General features: G+C 45.4%; 1 protein-coding gene across 10 annotated transcripts in view; it reads right to left on the bottom strand.

Moving 5' to 3' along the window:
- ST3GAL1 (ST3 beta-galactoside alpha-2,3-sialyltransferase 1) overlaps positions 1-15,864 on the bottom strand; it is an 85,858-nt gene extending 69,994 nt beyond the window's left edge. For 5 of the 10 annotated variants that reach the window (XM_054193509.1, XM_054193508.1, XM_054193511.1 and 2 more), the window contains exons 1-2: positions 15,701-15,863; positions 942-1,031 (exon numbers count right to left, since the gene is read on the bottom strand). The gene's annotated coding sequence lies outside the window, so the exon portion shown is untranslated. Of the gene's footprint in view, positions 1-941; positions 1,032-15,700 lie in introns of all 10 variants that reach the window. The other 5 variants (XM_054193516.1, XM_054193512.1, XM_054193513.1 and 2 more) reach the window with 2 other exon arrangements.
- Between the last annotated feature and the right edge of the window lie 742 nt (positions 15,865-16,606).

Genomic DNA, 16,606 nt, shown 5'->3' with positions numbered 1-16,606 from the left:
GTGAGATCAGATTCAGGCTCTTGGAGTTAAGCACAAACCATGTGCTTGCTGGGCTTATTCTAATTCTGCTAAGTACAAAGCAATTCTCCTTCAGCATGTCCCTCTCCCACTCTGTCTAAAGCACTCTGAGCTGAGGAGCAAAGGAAGTGCGGCTGATAACACCCACAGAAGTTGTTTGTCATTGCCAAATACTTTTGCCTACAAAATTATTAAATAAGCCTTGCAATTAAAAAAAAAAAAAAAAAAAGAAAAGCAAACACGAAAACCCCAAACTAAACAAAAAAAAACCCCTTCAAATCACACAGGCAGAGCCCTGAACCATGAAATGAACTACGGTAACCATCTTTTACAAGACACCAACACGTTTAATTACTTTGATTTACAGCATCTGTCTCTGGTTCTGGGTGTATATCAAAGGAAAACATAAGCAGAGCTTTTGCCAGATGCACGTAACATCCTTAGGAAGCATCTCAACAGAACTCCAGCATTGTTACGAATGAATGCAATGTCATCTGAAAGTCACTTGTGTCCTTCCTCTGTCACTGTCTCCTTTGAAGGGTCAGACAATAAAAGACCAACATGCCAGTGAGTACCTTGCTTATTTTTAGGTAAGATCAAAAACCACCTTGATGAATCCGTGCACCACTGTTCAGTTATACCAAAAGGATATAGCTTTTGCCATTCATCATGCTTGTGATACGTCCCTGCTGACACACCAGTTTGAGTGCGCATCTAGAAAATCCTGGTGAAAGAGGCTACGATATAAATCTCCATCCTATTTAGATCAAGATACAAATCTTGATGGGGGGATGGGGTGATGGGATGAGGAACTATGTGATGGGGAACTATGAAGTTACCTATTGAGACGGATAGCATGAGCCTGCGTAAATACTATTCTTATTTGATGTGGAGTAGTTTAGTCTCTCTGCCATGACACTTACATCATTTATGTCTCCCAAAATAGCCTACTGAGCAGACTGAAGGACACCTTTAATTCTGGCTACCAGCTGTGTCGCTTTGTTCTGAGCCTCCTGAAAAAAAAAAAAAAAGAAAAAAAACAATTTTAACTCTCCCAACACCCAAGTCACTCTGCAGGTTCCTGCTCCATGCCTTAAAGATCACTCATCGGGTTTGAAATCTCTTACCGTGTACTGTTGACAAGGATCTCTTACTCTGTGGCCTTTGAGGAAGAAAAAAAAGTCTTGTAACAATCTCGCATCCCAACAACTTTGGACGGGAAGTTGAAATTCAATAGGGGCTATAAGTGGATTGTCAAGGACTGTCACACCTATGAAAGAATTTCCTTTGGGAAGGGGAGGGTAACTTTGTAACAAAGAAAATTTGTATTTACTGGACTCTTGGACAGTGATGACTGATGGCTCTAAGAAAAGCATTCTGCCATACAGATTGAAGAGTCCTGTTGTGTTTGGCTAAGGAAACCACCATCAGTAAGCCTGTTCATACAAGTGCCATGTGTTTTAAAGATTATGAGAAGTCACAAGCTTCCTAAGTCTCGTTAAGCAGATGACAGCTTCAGCAATCTATTCGAACACACGTGCTGAGCAACATCCCTGTGCTGACTCAGAGGGAAGCATGCTACCCACTCTGTCTCCGCGAGATATTTTGGTCTTGCCTTCAACAGTCTCCAGGTAATGAGCAGATCAAGCCCTAATGAGCTCATTAGATATGACACGTCTATACTCAAGGTTACTGTGCACGACCCTATTCTCTCTCGGAGAAGGCTGAAACCATCATGCAGTATTTGTTACTGACGGAAGAGAGGATTAAAAGCAAAACACAGCACTTGGTCCAAGATGTGGAAACACCTTTAATTTCCTTGCAAGTCAATATTGTTGGTGTCAGGCGAAGCGATGCTGCCACGTACCTGATCAGGAGTAGCAATCAGCTCAGAAGAGAGTATGGCAGCTGGAAGAGAAGGTCTGAAAGATTGATTCTGACAGCTATAAAAGGAAGAGGGTTTTTAATATTCAGAAAAGTGTCAGCGCCCCAATAACAGAATTTCCGTCTCTAAGAACTACACTTGTCAAATGAAACCTGATTAGATACAAAAGTAAAAAAGGGTATCCAGGCTTTGACAAATTCACAACGGTTCCCTTTGTAGAGGTGAGGGACTATGAAGGAGATGCTTTTCAAAACGAGCAAGTCTCGCCTGGTTTTACCCTCAACATGACCCTTGGGCAGCGATGGCAGAGTGCCACATTTCACAATTCAAGTGAGGAGGATGCCAGCAGCACAGGAGCAGGGAGCACCAGTTTCAACGGCACCAAGTTCCTCCTTGTGGAAGAGCTGTCTTGCCAAGCCAGCAGGTTTCTTCTGAGGGTGGGAAGGGTTAAACGCCACCCTGGTAATCCCGCTCCCGGTGTGTGCACCTCTGCCAAGCAAGCCTTGGAAGCACAGCAAGTTGCCTCGGGGACTCTTGTTCTACCTTCAGGCTGTTCCATGAGAAGCTTCTCACTGAGGACACACGCGGGTATATTCTGCATCTGCATCTCACAGCCAGTAAATTTCCAAGCAAGACAGTAAGGGTGTAAAATTTTTACTGGCAGACAACAGCCAGACTCATAATATTATTTTCCAAACTCAGAGACATGCCAAAAGTGCGGTTAGTGGCTCTGAGAACAACCTCAGGGGAGAGTTACACCTTGATGAAATGCCATTTTTCCAAAATGAAGTTGTGCTTGGTTTTTTTTTCATAGAATACAGAGAACCTCTAAGTTTGTGTGTGGTAAGATAAATCAGGGAAATGATATTTGGAGCAAAGCTTCTTTAAGAACTCGCACACACACAAAAGAAGAAAAGCTGAATGTGTGGGTCCCTGACAGCTTGCCTGAGGAGCATCGAAGTATTGCTTTCAGCTGCACCAATATCTAACTCTTGGTCAGGCTTGTTCCCACAGGACAACTTTTTCCAAAATAAGAACTTTGAATGGGGCAAACTTCTTAGGATTGTTTGTCAATTAGTGTGTTGACAGTCCCCACAGGCAGGACTTGGGTATTTTAAGCCACAGGGACAAAGGGCTACTGTCTAAACTGGGGCGGGGGAAGTTCTTCTACAAGAAACAATAGAGGCAGTGACACACTGAGCACTTCTGGCTGAATATGGTAAAATTTCAGCTTTAAATTGCATTCTTCATCCAGGTAAAGGAAAAATGTGTGTCCTCCTTTTAAGCCAGCAGAAACAAAGTACGACAAATGAGCCCCTCTCCTACGCCAGCAGCAGGTCAGATGGCAGCAGAGGAAGAAACAAGTACCCTCTTCTCCCGGTGCTCTGTGAAACAGAAACATCCCCCTCCAAACGAGCTGGGATGGCAGTTCTAACCCATCGATTCTTCTCCACCCACACCTCCGGTTTTTCCCCTATTAAGAAAAATCCCCAAATTAGTTGCAATTACATAGCAGCATCCTCTGCCAATGCTTACACTTAACTCAGCATCGACAAGAGACTCTCGCCTTGCAGAGAGGCAACTTATTCTAAACTCCTTTGTTTCGTTGCTACTAGTAAATGTTTTAGCCACTTCTGCAATTACTGTATCACCTTCCATTTTTCAACAACCTCGTATTTTTTCAACAGCCAGCATCCATCTCCCGCTCCTTCCCTCTTTGGCCTCATGACCACTAATGTAGCTGCTCAAGGCTTATTTCTGTTTGAAGCACTGGCCGGCCGTTTTACACCCCAGAGTTACAGTGCTTTAGGAGAAGCCCAGGTAGGGCACAAATCAGTGTCTTAACTAGGCATTTACACCCAGCTCTGTTTGGTGTAATTTAACTCTCTGAATGGTGAGCATTATGTCAAATCACAGCAACATTTGGAGGACCAATACATATATATTGATCATTATAATTTTTTTTCTGAAAAATTCCATGATTTTAAAGGACCGTTAAAAAAAAAAAAAATAGAAGTAGGCATCTCAATTTCTATCACATTTATTTTGAGTGAAATTCCCACTTGTAAGAGACCTAAATCACCCCATTTTTCCTGAGTCTGGAATATGCATCACAGTTCTCCAATGCCCTCAAATATTTTACAATGCACATATCCTACAGGTGAATGAAACACTTCCAGTTTCTCAAAGGGGCCAAAAAGCACCTGAACATTGCAAACAACTAGGTATACAGTTAAACAAGTCCTGTCAAACCTAATCCGGTGGTGTCCTGGTTTCAGCTGGGATAGAGTTCATTTTCTTCCTAGTAGCTGCTGTGTTTTGGATTTAGTATGAGAGTAATGTTGATAACACATATTGTTTTATTGTTGCTTAGTAATCCTTATAATAAGTCAAGGACTTTTTCAGCTTTCCATAGAAGCTGAGAGGGAGCATGGACAGGACAAGCTGGCCAAAGGAATATTCCATACTATAGACGTCATGCTCTGTATATAAATGGGGGTTGGCTGGGGGGCAGGAATCTGCAATCAGATGGGCTGATCACCAGGTGGTGAGCAATTGTATTGCATAAGTCATTTTTATATTCTTTTATCATTATTGTTTTTATTATCTTCTCTTCCATTACTGTTACATTAAACTGCCCTTTTCTCAACGCACAGAGTTTCCTTTTTTTTCCCCAATTCTCCTCCCCTATCCCACTGAGGGTGGGGGAGTGAGTGAAGGGCTGCATGATCCTCATTGCCTGTTAGGGTCAAACCACAACAGGTGGCCTGGGCCAAAGTTTGTCTGTAATGAGTATGCTTTTTAATGGGTTTGCTTTCTTAGGTTGTCTCCCAGACTACCCATACATCTCGCTGCCCTAGCAAGCTAATGAAGTGGCCGTTTGAGATGGCCGATGGCTATGCTCCCGCGTCCCTGCAGTTTCATCACAGAATTGTGTAGCTGCTGCTATTCCACGCATCCTGCTACCACGATACAGGCTCTTCCTCTGTCATTTCTGCTCTGAAGCAGTTTTTAATTTTTCATATCTATCTTTGCATATTTTTGCAATATTCACAGAAAGTCTGCTGCAACAGCCACAGTGAGTCCATGACACTTTACGTTCCCCTGTAAGGTCTCAGGAACCAGGCAAGCAAAAGCAGCGCAACAACAACCACATGGAAAAAGCACCAAATCGCATGATCCTTGCAGCACTACAGTAATAAACTCATTTTAGTAGGTAAAGCAGAACTACAGGTGATTTCCATTGCATCGGCAGTGCTTTTGCACATCTCTGATGACTGAACTGCTCAATGGAGTCGCAGACAGTGAATTGCTAAAGCCAGCGTCCCATTCTCTAAAGCTCCTCTGTCCACGCGGTTGAAGATTTCCTTTTACTTTCCTGATTCAAAAATCAAGCTGTTGGTCAAAAGGGCAACATTTGTATCTTTACTGGAGTCTCCACGCATTTTACAGGCTGAACTCAATACCCAGGAAACCGAAACCCTGTCATTTACAGCTGGCAAGTCTGGAGCAGAGCTGAGACCGGATGGGGCTTGTCTCTCCAAGGTGGCTCCAGGTTCTCAGCCACAAGTGTATCCTCTCACCACCACATGTTTGACCTCAGATGCAGAGTTTAAGTGTCCCCAGCTCTCTCGATGTCTTCGTTCGCTTTGATGTTGGCATACATAGAATAAAGCATGACAGAAGAAGGGGAGTGGTGGGAGCCACAGAAATAGTCTGTTCTCCTTTAGCAAGCGTTTAAAAACTTTAAGTGTGGCTTTAAATACTTCATATTTCTATGGACACCTGACATCACCAGGCTACAGCCATCAGAATAATGTCAGTGGAGGTAAGTTTTTCACCTGGAGATGAGATCTTGAAGCAAAGCCGTATCCTCAGGCCCCATTACAGAGCCCCCAGTTACACGGGTAAGCCACACCATAGGCTTCTCAGGCAGCCCAAAAGAAGGGAGCTGCCTTTTGCCAAATTTTTAAAGCATCCCCACACTATCCTTCCAAGCTGTTTTCCTCCTCTTAGCACCATAAAAGAGGACTGTGATTTCCATATGATATTTTATAAGAGCCAGTTTACATTTGAATATTGCCTTCCTAAGCAAGAGAAGTTTTTGCAAGGGTCTGTTTAACTATTAACCTTTTAGAAAGGCTGATGCAATTTTTCCTTGCATTTCTGTGTTGCCATTACAGCATAATCTCCAGAGCGTGAGAGATAACTTCATCATAACTTGCATAACTTCATTGCAAAGGTTATGGCATTCTCAGCTCCTGAACTGTATGTGCCTCCAATGTTCTGTCTGCAAACTTAGCATCTACCCACTTTGCGTTTCCACCGGTGCTACTGCTTGATCACCTAGAGATGTTAGGACACCCTCAGCCCTAACATCTGCAGTTTGATGCTGAACTTTTGTTAACAGGACACAGGGCATGCAAAAGTTCATTTTTACTTTTCAGGGTGAATTTTTAGGCTAGGATTAAGCCAACTGTTTGGGAAGAACAGCAGGTCTTTTTGCAAGATGCAGAGTGAAGCCACAGGAGACCTGATCATATACTCATTGCTTCTCAACAAGAGCAAATTTTATCTGAAAGGGAAAAGCAGAGGATGTGGGAGGGAGAAAGACGAGAGGGATCAAGAAGAAAGATTTCTAATTCTTCTAATAAGCATCAGACAGAGAAGCAGGAGAGATCCTTTCTTTGCTTGAAATGCACAGAATTGCCCCTGAAGAGAAAAACTAGGTGAACCTTCTGAAGAATAACAACTTCAATACAAAAATAGTTCCAAAGCAACAAGAAACAAAAACCCAAATTCAGGTATAATATCAGTATTGCTGTTGGCTGAGATAAACTGTGTCGATGCAGGTCACATCAAATTCAGAGGAATCATTCTGACATTTCTGAAGGCAAACTTTCTTCTTGGCTCTTTCAAAATGAGTAATTTTGACTACCTGAGATTTTGGAATGCACCCGGAATTAAGATTAAGTAAACCAAAAAGCAAGAATGCTTCACTTGATCAAAACCATAATTACCTTGACCTGCCTTTGTTTAATTAAGGTTTGCTTTGATTCAACGTAAACCAGTATTTTTCTCAGTTTTGTCACAAAAAAAATTTAAGTCAGATCAATTGCACAAACGGATTTAAATCAAGGTGTAGTAAAAGAAAGCATTAGATGCATGGAGCAATAGTGTTAGCAGCTAAAGCCTTGCGCTAACGCAGGCTGCAGCCTGTATACCTGCCCAAGGGCAGGTCATGTAAAAGGCATCACCACAACCCATCAGACAAAAGGACTTTAAGATACAGGCATGGATGCCTTTATCACACCCTGACAGCTTCAAACGCACCATAGGGTGTCACATAAAAGAAACACATACCATAAGGTCAGCTCCGATTCAAGTTGCAGGTAGCCCTACGCCATTCCTTACATAAGACTTTGTAGAATTCTGAGGATGAAGTAACGCAGGTCTCTGCTTCAAGACTAATCCCAAAGAAGGACTTTTTGTAGGACTCAAACCAGTATGTTTCAACCCAAATATTCAGATGACACCTTCCAATTTGATCTACGGTTTTGCTTGCCAGGATGTAAGCACGTCTCTTAAAAAACCCCAAAAAAAACAAATCTGGCCACATGTAGTGTGCATTTAATTTGAGCTGGAGATAGGGAACCTGATTCCTACCTAAAAAAAAATGGAGGTGACGCCTTATGCTTCCCTGGCAGGGTCATATTAACTGCGCTGGCAGATTTGATAGAATTAGATTTCTTTGTCGAGCTGGTACAGCACTGTGATGTGTCAGCACACACAGCATTTCAGATATGTAAGATTAAGCCATTGATTGAAGATCCAGACTCCAGAAATAACGTAGTGTCCTTTAAAAGGAACAACCCTTTTGTTTTGTATTGGTGTACAACAGCTAAATAATATATATATATATATATAAAAATTAAAGAATCTACTGATTCGGGGAAAATGTCAGTAGCAATTATCTAGTCCAGAGACATTTTAAAATTGCATCCAATTTAATACCTCAGCATCACTGTGCTGGTTTTTGCTCTGCAGAACAGTCCTCCAAAGGGATGGATAAGGACCGATCTGGCTCAGGGGAGTTTTAGGGATACCCAGAGCATGTGTGGTCACCTCCATGCCAGCAGCAGTCCTGTGTCAGGCACCAAAAAGATGGGCAAGGTCATGTTTGGACCCTGTGGCTCCAACCACAGTCAGTCCCTCCTCCCTCACTCAAATCTTTCGGGGTAGAAAGCCGTGGAGGGCTTAGCCTATATCGCAAACTACTGATGGGAGAAAGGACTTCCAGAGAAATGGAAAAGATACTACAAAAAACAAAGGGTCTATTGAGATGATGTCCTCAGAGCAAGAAAGCTACACTTCAAACGTTTGTCACCAGACGCAGGGTCCAACCATTTACATTATGCCTCTCTTGCACTCTGCGATGCCCAGCGATCCGCTGACAGTAACAGCTGTCATTTTATGAGGTTTACAAATGTCTTGTCTGCCCCTGCAAATAAAATACCCCCTCTGCCTAAAGGCTTTGTTTTCTTATACTCAGGGCACAAGTCTTCTTCTCTCAGAGGAAGGACGCGCACATCAGTCCAGACGAAGCAACGTAATTGAGAGCACTTCAAAGCCCAGCAGAGCCAGGAACAAATTGCTTTCCACCCTCCTTTCCCCCCAGAATTGCATTTTAGCAATTACTACAGTCTTTACAATTGGTGACATCCCTAATCTTAACTCACGCTTCAGAAGAAGCTTCTATCGACATTACTGGGAGTTTCTTTTTAAAAGAGTTCCCTGTCCCCCAAGGGCCCCCCTGCTTTCCACACTCCACGGCTATTTCACAGCAGTGGGTATTGTACAGCCCTGACTCACAGGAGCTTTTCAAAGCTTTATAGGACATTTTCCACAAAGTTACTTGAGTTTGCTACTTACGAACCAGAGCATGGGATGCTCAGAACTGGTGCAGAGAGGAGGATGGGGTAACAGTGGGAAAGGTGGCCAGAACGGGGACAGCAGTTCCTCTGTGGCTGCTGATAATGAGTGCAAGGGTGGCCCAGAGCCCTTATCAGAACAAAAGGAGTCACACATGACTGGAGTGCTGCATTAGATGGCTACAAACCCTCCAGAAGGAATAGGCAAGGAAGGAGAGGCGGTGGAGTGGCTCTGTGTGTTAGGGAGTGTTATGGATGTCAAGAACTTAATGACAGTGACAATAGGGTTGAGTGTCATCATGGTGCGAGTCTGTTATAGACTGCCCAACCCGGATGCTGAGGTAGGTGAAATATTCTACAAGCATCTGGGAGAAATCTCAAGATCACTTGCCCTTGTGCTCATGGGAGACTTCAACCTACCAGATAGCAGCTGGGAATACAACACAGCTGAGAGAGAACAGTCTAGGAGGTTCCTGGAGTGTGTTGGGGAATAACTTCCTAACACAGCTGGCGAAGGAGATAACTAGGGAAGGAGCCCTGGTGGATCCATTGTTTGTAAACAGAGAAAGACTTGTGGGGGATGTGACAGTTGGAGGATGTTTTTGGCATAGTGATCACAAAATGATAGAGTTTTCAAGTCTTAGAGAGGCAAGGAGAGGGGTCAGCAAACTGCCACTCTGGACTTTCGGAGAGTGGACTTTGGTCTTTTCAGGAGTCTGCTTGACAGAGTCCCTTGGGAGGCAGTCTTGAAGGGCAAAGGTGTCCAGGAAGGCTGGACATTTTTCAAGAAGGAAGTCTTAAAGGCACAGGAGCAGGCCATCCCCATGTGCAGAAAAACGAGCCATTGGGGAAAAAGACCGGCCTGGCTGAACAGATAGATATGGATACAACTCAGGGAAAAAGAGAGAGTTTATGGCCTTTGGAAGAAGGGATAGGCCACTCAGGAAGGCTACAAAGGCCATGTAGAGAGAAAATTAGAAGGGCCAAAGCCCAACTAGAACTTAACCTGGCTTTGTATGTTAAGAACAATAAAAAAAGTTTCTATAAATACATTAGTAATAAAAGGAAGACTAAGGAGAATCTCCATCCTTTATTAGATGATGGCAGGAACATGGTGACAAAGGATGAGAAGGCTGAGGTACTTGATGGATAGGGATAGGGAGCAGAATGAAGCCCCTGTAATCCCCCCAAAGAGAAATGGTGAGGGACCTGCTCCATCACCTAGACATACAGAAGTCTATGGGGCCAGATGGGATCCACCCAACGGTACTGAGCTGGTGGAAGTGCTCACCAAGACAATTTCCATCATTTACCAGCAGTCCTGGCAAACCAGGGAAGTCCCAGTTTGACTGGCATCGAGGAAGTGTGATGTCCATCCACAAGAAGGGCCAGAAGGAAGATCCAGGGAACTGTATCTGTCAGTCTGACCTCAGTGCTGGGGAAGGTTATGGAAGAGATCATCCTGAGTGCCATTATGCAGCACATGAAGGACCACCAGGCGATCAGGCCCAGTCAGCATGGGTTTATGAAAGGCAGGTCCTGCTTGACAAACCTGATTTCCTTCTATGACAAGGTGACCCACTTGGTGGATGGGGGAAAGGCTGTGGATATTGTTTACCTGGACTTCAGTAAGTTACGCACAGCATTCTCCTGGAGGAACTGGCTGCTTATAGCTTGGACAGGAGTACTCTGCGCTGGGTAAAAACCTGCCTGGAGGCCCAGGCCCAGAGACTGGTGGTGAATGGAGTTAAACCCAGTTGGTGTCTGGTCAAGACTGGTGTTCCTCAGGGCTCAGTATTGGGGCCAGTTCTCTTAAATATCTTAAGCAGTGATCTGGACAAAGAGATTGAGTGCACCCGCAGTCAAGTTTGCAGACAACACAAAGTTAGCGGGGAGTGTTGATCTGCTGAGGCTCTACAGAGGGATCTGGACAGGCTGGATCAATGGGCTGATGCCACTGGTATGAGGTTCAACAGGGCCAAGTGTCAGGTCCTGCACTCGGCTCACAACAACCCCATGTGGCATTACAAGCTTGGGGAAGAGTGGCTGGAGACCTGGCTGGTGGAAAAGGACCTGGGGGTGTTAGTCAACAGCTGGCTGAATATGAGCCAGCAGTGTGCCCAAGTAGCCAAGATGGCCAACAGCATCCTGGCCTGTATCAGGAACAGTGTGGTGAGTAGGACTAGGGAATTGATCATCCCCCTGTACTCGGCACTGGTGAGGCCCCACCTCGAGTGCTGTGTCCAGTTTCAGGCCCCTCACCACAAGAAAGACATTGAGGTGCTGGAGCGTGTCTAGAGAAGGGCAACAAAGCTGGTGAGGGGTCTGGAGCACAAGTCTTATGAGGAGCTTCTGAGGGAGCTGGGGTTGTTTAGCCTGGAGAAAAGGAGGCTGAGGGGAGACCTTCTCACTCTCTACAACTACCTGAAAGGAGGCTGTAGAGAGGTGGGGGTCGGTCTCTTCTGCCAAGTAACAGGCAACAGGACAAGAGGAAATGGCCTCAAGTTGTGCCAGGGGAGGTTTAGGATGGATATTAGGAAAAAAACTTTACACTGAAAGGGTTATTAAGCATTGGAACAGGCTGCCCAGGGAAGTGGTTGAGGCACAATCCCTGAAGGTTTTTTAAAAGACGGGCAGACATAGTGCTTAGAGTTATGGTCCAGTGATGGTTTTTGCCAGTTAGGTTGATGGTTGGACTAGATGATCTGAAAAGTCCCTTCCAACCTCGGCAATTCTATGATTCTATGAATTCTACGGGGTAGGAGACAACTCCTCTCCAACAAACTTGCCTCCTAAAGAGAGGCCACTTATGTTGATAACATTATCTATTTCATAAGTTAAAGGCTGGTGCTCAGAAAGCACATCTAGTTTCCACAGGGTCAATTCAGTTGCCAAACACAGGTTTCAGTTGCCACTGGAGATGCCCTAGATATCAAAGCCACGTTTCTGGGGTCTCAAATATGACACAAGGAGACAGAGACTCACATCTTTCTGGACCAGCTCCAGAAGGCCAGAACAGATAGTTTCGGGCAGTTCAGATGGCACTGAGTGACTATGGTTAAGGAGCAAAGATCACTGAAGCCTGGTAGGTGATTCACAGCTCCCTGGAGCAGATACCTTTTGAGCAACACAGAGCAGATGCGTAATGGGCAACGAGTTGAATCAATCTTCAAACACCAGGCTAGCCCAGAGAAGGATGCAGACCTGTTCTGGATAGGCGGCAAAGGTGTTTATCCATTTCACTGGTGTGACCAGGCATACCTGGGACCACCCAGGTGAGATATCACCCCCACCTGGGACCACCTTCCTGGGGTAGCTGAAGCCTCCATTAGTCTGTTCTCTGCTGACACGGGCACTATGGCAATAAGAGTAATACAAACATGTACAACAGCAATTTGTCTGCAAGTTTGGGTCTTTTGCGTTAGTCATAATGCTCAGGAAACATTTGTATGGGACAAGGAAGTTTCTCGCTGTTCTAAATAATTCCATTCTGAGGTGTGAGCTGACAGATATTCCTAAAGTTATTTTTAACTCTGACTTACTCAGATTTTCATTTAGCAGTTCTTTGGCATAACATAAACATGACAGACAGGCTTTGATGCAGTTAGGCAGGACTACATACTTCAGAGAGGGGCAAAGGTACCTCTGACACACTTTGCCTTACTCCATGGAATTTACGTCCATGTTTTAAACCATAACAATAAGCTCAGATCGGCCAAAAATGTGGCTGCTTCTCTTCTCCTTGCAAGCTTGATTGTATGCAGGCTGTTTAGCAAATAGTTTATAGCAATATTTATATTGAAATTATTAGTACAAAGCGAACAGAGCTTGCACGGAAAGGTTTCATCAGAGTGTCTTGGAAGAGGGGCTGGCTATTAAAAATAATTCTTCCACGTAAGTGCTCCTAGGTGAAAACAAATAGCTTCTGGGTGCCCAAGTCACAGTCACGCTCTATGCCAGCATCATATTGCCTTTGAAAAAAAAGAAAAAAAAAAAAGAAAAGATAAGAAAAAAGTGTGTTGCAAGGAAAAGACAAGGACAGGAAGGAAAAAAAAAAAAACATAAAAATTGTATCCTACTTCACCGATTCATCTATCTACAGATAAGTGCTCTTTCAGACGAGACACCAATAGCCCTGTGCTGCCTTCTGCAAAGTGTGGAACATGTAGGATATAGAAAATTAATTGTCTGCTTTGAGAAAAAAAAAAAAAATTTAAAGAAACTCTACATGTAGCGTCTGACAGTGTTGAAACAACACAAAAAAATGTATCCTTATTCAGCGTTTCCTCAGCCAGTGCCACGAAAAGCTCCACCAGGTGGTGGGATTAACAACACTTGAAATACGCTATGGACCTGGATTTGCTCTTACTCCTTCGCTTTTAAAAGCACGTTTCTGCTTCACCACACTTTTGAAAATACTTCTAAAAGAAGCTCCTAATACAAACGTATTACTACTATCATTTAACAACAGCATTTGCTATGCACTTGGCATAGAAGATGCTGTGATAACCTAAAAGATGGAACCGCCATCTGCATGACCCTAATTTCCCTTCAAATTACTCCTAGTTTTACACAAACAGAAAAGAAAATTGATAAACAGATACAAAGCCTCATATAAAATGATGTTTAGTTTTAAAAGCTACCCTCCTCGATTGAGATGCCATCACCATTATTAATATCATCCAGTTTGGACGAAAAACTGCAAACAAGGCTGCAAATTCCTTTCTGACCAGGATGTGTGAAAAATTCAACTCGCTGTACAATCAGTCTGTGCACCAAGTGAGAAAGCCAAAAAAATAAGGGATTGGATTTTTCTCATCTTTCGCTCTTTCAGAGACTATGCTCTTACATGCTGCTAGTAGAAAGGTAAAATAAACGTATATTAGACAGAAGTGTACTTTAAAAATCTAGCAGTAGCTTTAAAGCTGGTTTGGCAGGACCATGGAGTGGGACTTTGTTGAGGCACTGGATTTAAACCTGCTGGCGCTGAAATGTTATCCTACAGCAGCACCAAAACAGAGTAAATGAAGTGAGAAATTGGCAGAGGAACAGAGACCCAAGTTCACCATAGACCTATGCAGGGGCTTTGTTGTTTCCAGGATAATCAAGAAAACAATTTAACTAATAAACAAATCCACCTTTTTTATTTGCATCCAACCATTCCCTCCTCCACTGCTGGCCACTGCTTGAACATGTGTCCAAACAGATTAAAAACCGTCAGGTTCACAGATAAGCCCAGAAAATACCTCAAGCACAGCCGTGCCCTGCAGATAACCATCCTGCCAAAACCAGGAAAGAGGACCCAGGGCCAACCACAACTTCTTCTAACACGAGAAGAACTCTTTCGAGGCATTAAGAACAGTGGGCAGAGAACCGCCAGCTTTGGATCGAGCCGTAAAAGTTGTGGAGGGGCAAACATATCGGCTGGAGAAGTCACTGGCTGGCATGGATCGCACGGGACACTATGGATGTCGCCATCCAAATAGTTCCAAGCAGATGCTTCACGCAGAGACACCCCTCCAGCTAAAACCGTGTAAATAATACACAGGAGGAGTGTGCTGCTAATTGAGTATTCCGAACTGCCAAGAGGCAGGAAGACTCCAGTTAAAGGCAACTCTTCGTTTTAACTTAATGCCACTGAAGAGCACCAACGTAAGTGAACTCCTGAGGATAGGATCAAAGTAGAATAGGGACTCTCTCTTTTTTATATCCTTGAATTTCCTGTCTCTTTTCCACACTGAAATTTAATTTCCTTTTCAAAGGGAGCTTTTGGAGCTTATGAAAATTGACCCAAAAGATTACAAGGGCTTTGTCACCCTTCCAATCTCTCTGAAAGATCCATAATTAGGGAGGTTTTTCCTTTAACATGTGTGCCCAGCAGGCAAATATATAATTCAGACTCACAATTATATGAATGAGTTATTTCAGTGTATTGGATACATCCAAGCCCAACCGTTACAAAGAGTTGAAAAATCTTGTGCGCCCCAAACTAGTAAATATGCATGAAGGCATTTTTTTTACTGGCTTGTTTTCATTAATGCCAAGACTAAAATCAATCACAGTAAAGACCTGGGATGTGCGTTTGCTATAGAGATAAATATATCAGGTGCAATAAAAGCACACCTAACAACCAAACTGCTGACCTCGGCGATTAGTTATTTATACTCCACTGGAAATTAATTCTGCAAGCAGAGATGTGCGAGAGGGTACCTTAAAACAGCTAGTCTGTTCCCGACCCCCCCCCCCCCCAGCTAACGGAGTAATGTTGGTTTTCCTCTCCCACGGCACACCCTACCCAAGAGAAAAAAAGAGAAAAAATAATAATAATAAATAATAATCAGAGTGCAGGACTCCTCCAGGCTGGTCCCTCCTGCTCCCCACCCTGCAGCAGAGCGGCGCCGCCACGCAGCACCGGTGCCCCGCGGAGCGGGACATGCCGTAGGGGCAGCCTGCGGGGGTGTCCCCCTGCACGGGGATGGCCCGAAGGTGGCTCCTTGCTCCGGAGCCCACCTCGGCGCCCTCTGCCCCCCTCTCCACCGGGGAAATCCCGGCTGGATGGGGCGAAGCTTCCCCCGTTCCGGAGTGCCGGGGAACCCGCCGGAGGATGCTGCGAGCTCCGCCACCGCCGGGGCCACCCCGTGCTTCTACATAACAATAATCAAAACAAAACAAACCAAAAAAAAAAAAAAAAGACAACCAAAAAACCACAACTTAACAGCCGAATGGGGAGCTGGAAGGACGGAGGAGGCTCCCGCCGCGCCTTTAGCAGCGGGGGGGAGCGGGAGGATTTATTTGCAGGTAAGCGGGGAGGAAGGCGGCGGCGGTGGAGGAGGGGGGGCAGGGAGGGGGGTCCCGCGGTACTCACGGCGGGGCGCGGGGGGCCGGCGGGCCGCCAAGCCCCATGGCCGGGGAAGGGAGGGCGGGCGGTCGCTGCTGCTGTTGCTGCCGCTTCTGGTGCTGCTGCCGCTGCCTGCGCTGCCCGCGGAGCCTCTCCAGGCGCCCCGTCCCTCCCCTTCCCTCCCCGGCAGGGCTTCCTGCCCGCTCATATAACGCGCCCCTAGCCACGTGGACGGCGCCGGTGGCCCCCGCCGGCCCCTCCTCGGAGCCGGGCAGGGCGGTACCGGGGCGGACCCCCCCTCTCCTCCACCCCCCAACACCCCCCCCCCCCCCCCCGGGGGCGCTGAGAGGGGCTGCGCGCCCGCGGGGGCTGCGCGGCGGAGGGAGGGATGCGCGCCGCCCCCCGCCGGGGCTGCGGGACGTGGGGAGGGCGGGGGTGGGGGGGGGCACGGCCGGCAACCCAAAGTTCCCCCTGAGCTGGGGAGGGGTGACATCCCTGCTCCCTCCCTGGGTGGGGGGGTCACCGCCCAGAACTACCTGTGTGCTCACCCCCACCCCGAAACTGAAAGGGGGCTGCGTGGATCCCAGCGCTGATCACAGCGGGAAAAGTGGAAAGAAATTCCGTGCTTCTCAGAGGAGAAAAAAAATAAAAATACTTTGCATCGTTAATACTAATAATAATAATAAAAAAAAAATAGCACATCTCTTCTTTTGGTCCAGCATCAGATATTTTTAAGGTGACTATAAAATGCTGTAGACTTAAAAAGAATACAGCATCGTTTAAGAATCCTCCAGACAGATACATTCAATTGATGAAGTGCCTGCTAAAACTATTTAACAACATAATGCTGGCTTTTTTAGTGTCGATATGTAAAGAGTGGAGCCAAGACGACAAGTGGGGAGGTTACAGCACCTCCAAAGCAGCAAATGATCT

Source organism: Rissa tridactyla, chromosome 2 (genome assembly GCF_028500815.1).
Source record: "Rissa tridactyla isolate bRisTri1 chromosome 2, bRisTri1.patW.cur.20221130, whole genome shotgun sequence".
Classification (NCBI taxonomy): domain Eukaryota; kingdom Metazoa; phylum Chordata; class Aves; order Charadriiformes; family Laridae; genus Rissa; species Rissa tridactyla.
This window is presented reverse-complemented; position numbering and strand designations above follow the sequence as displayed.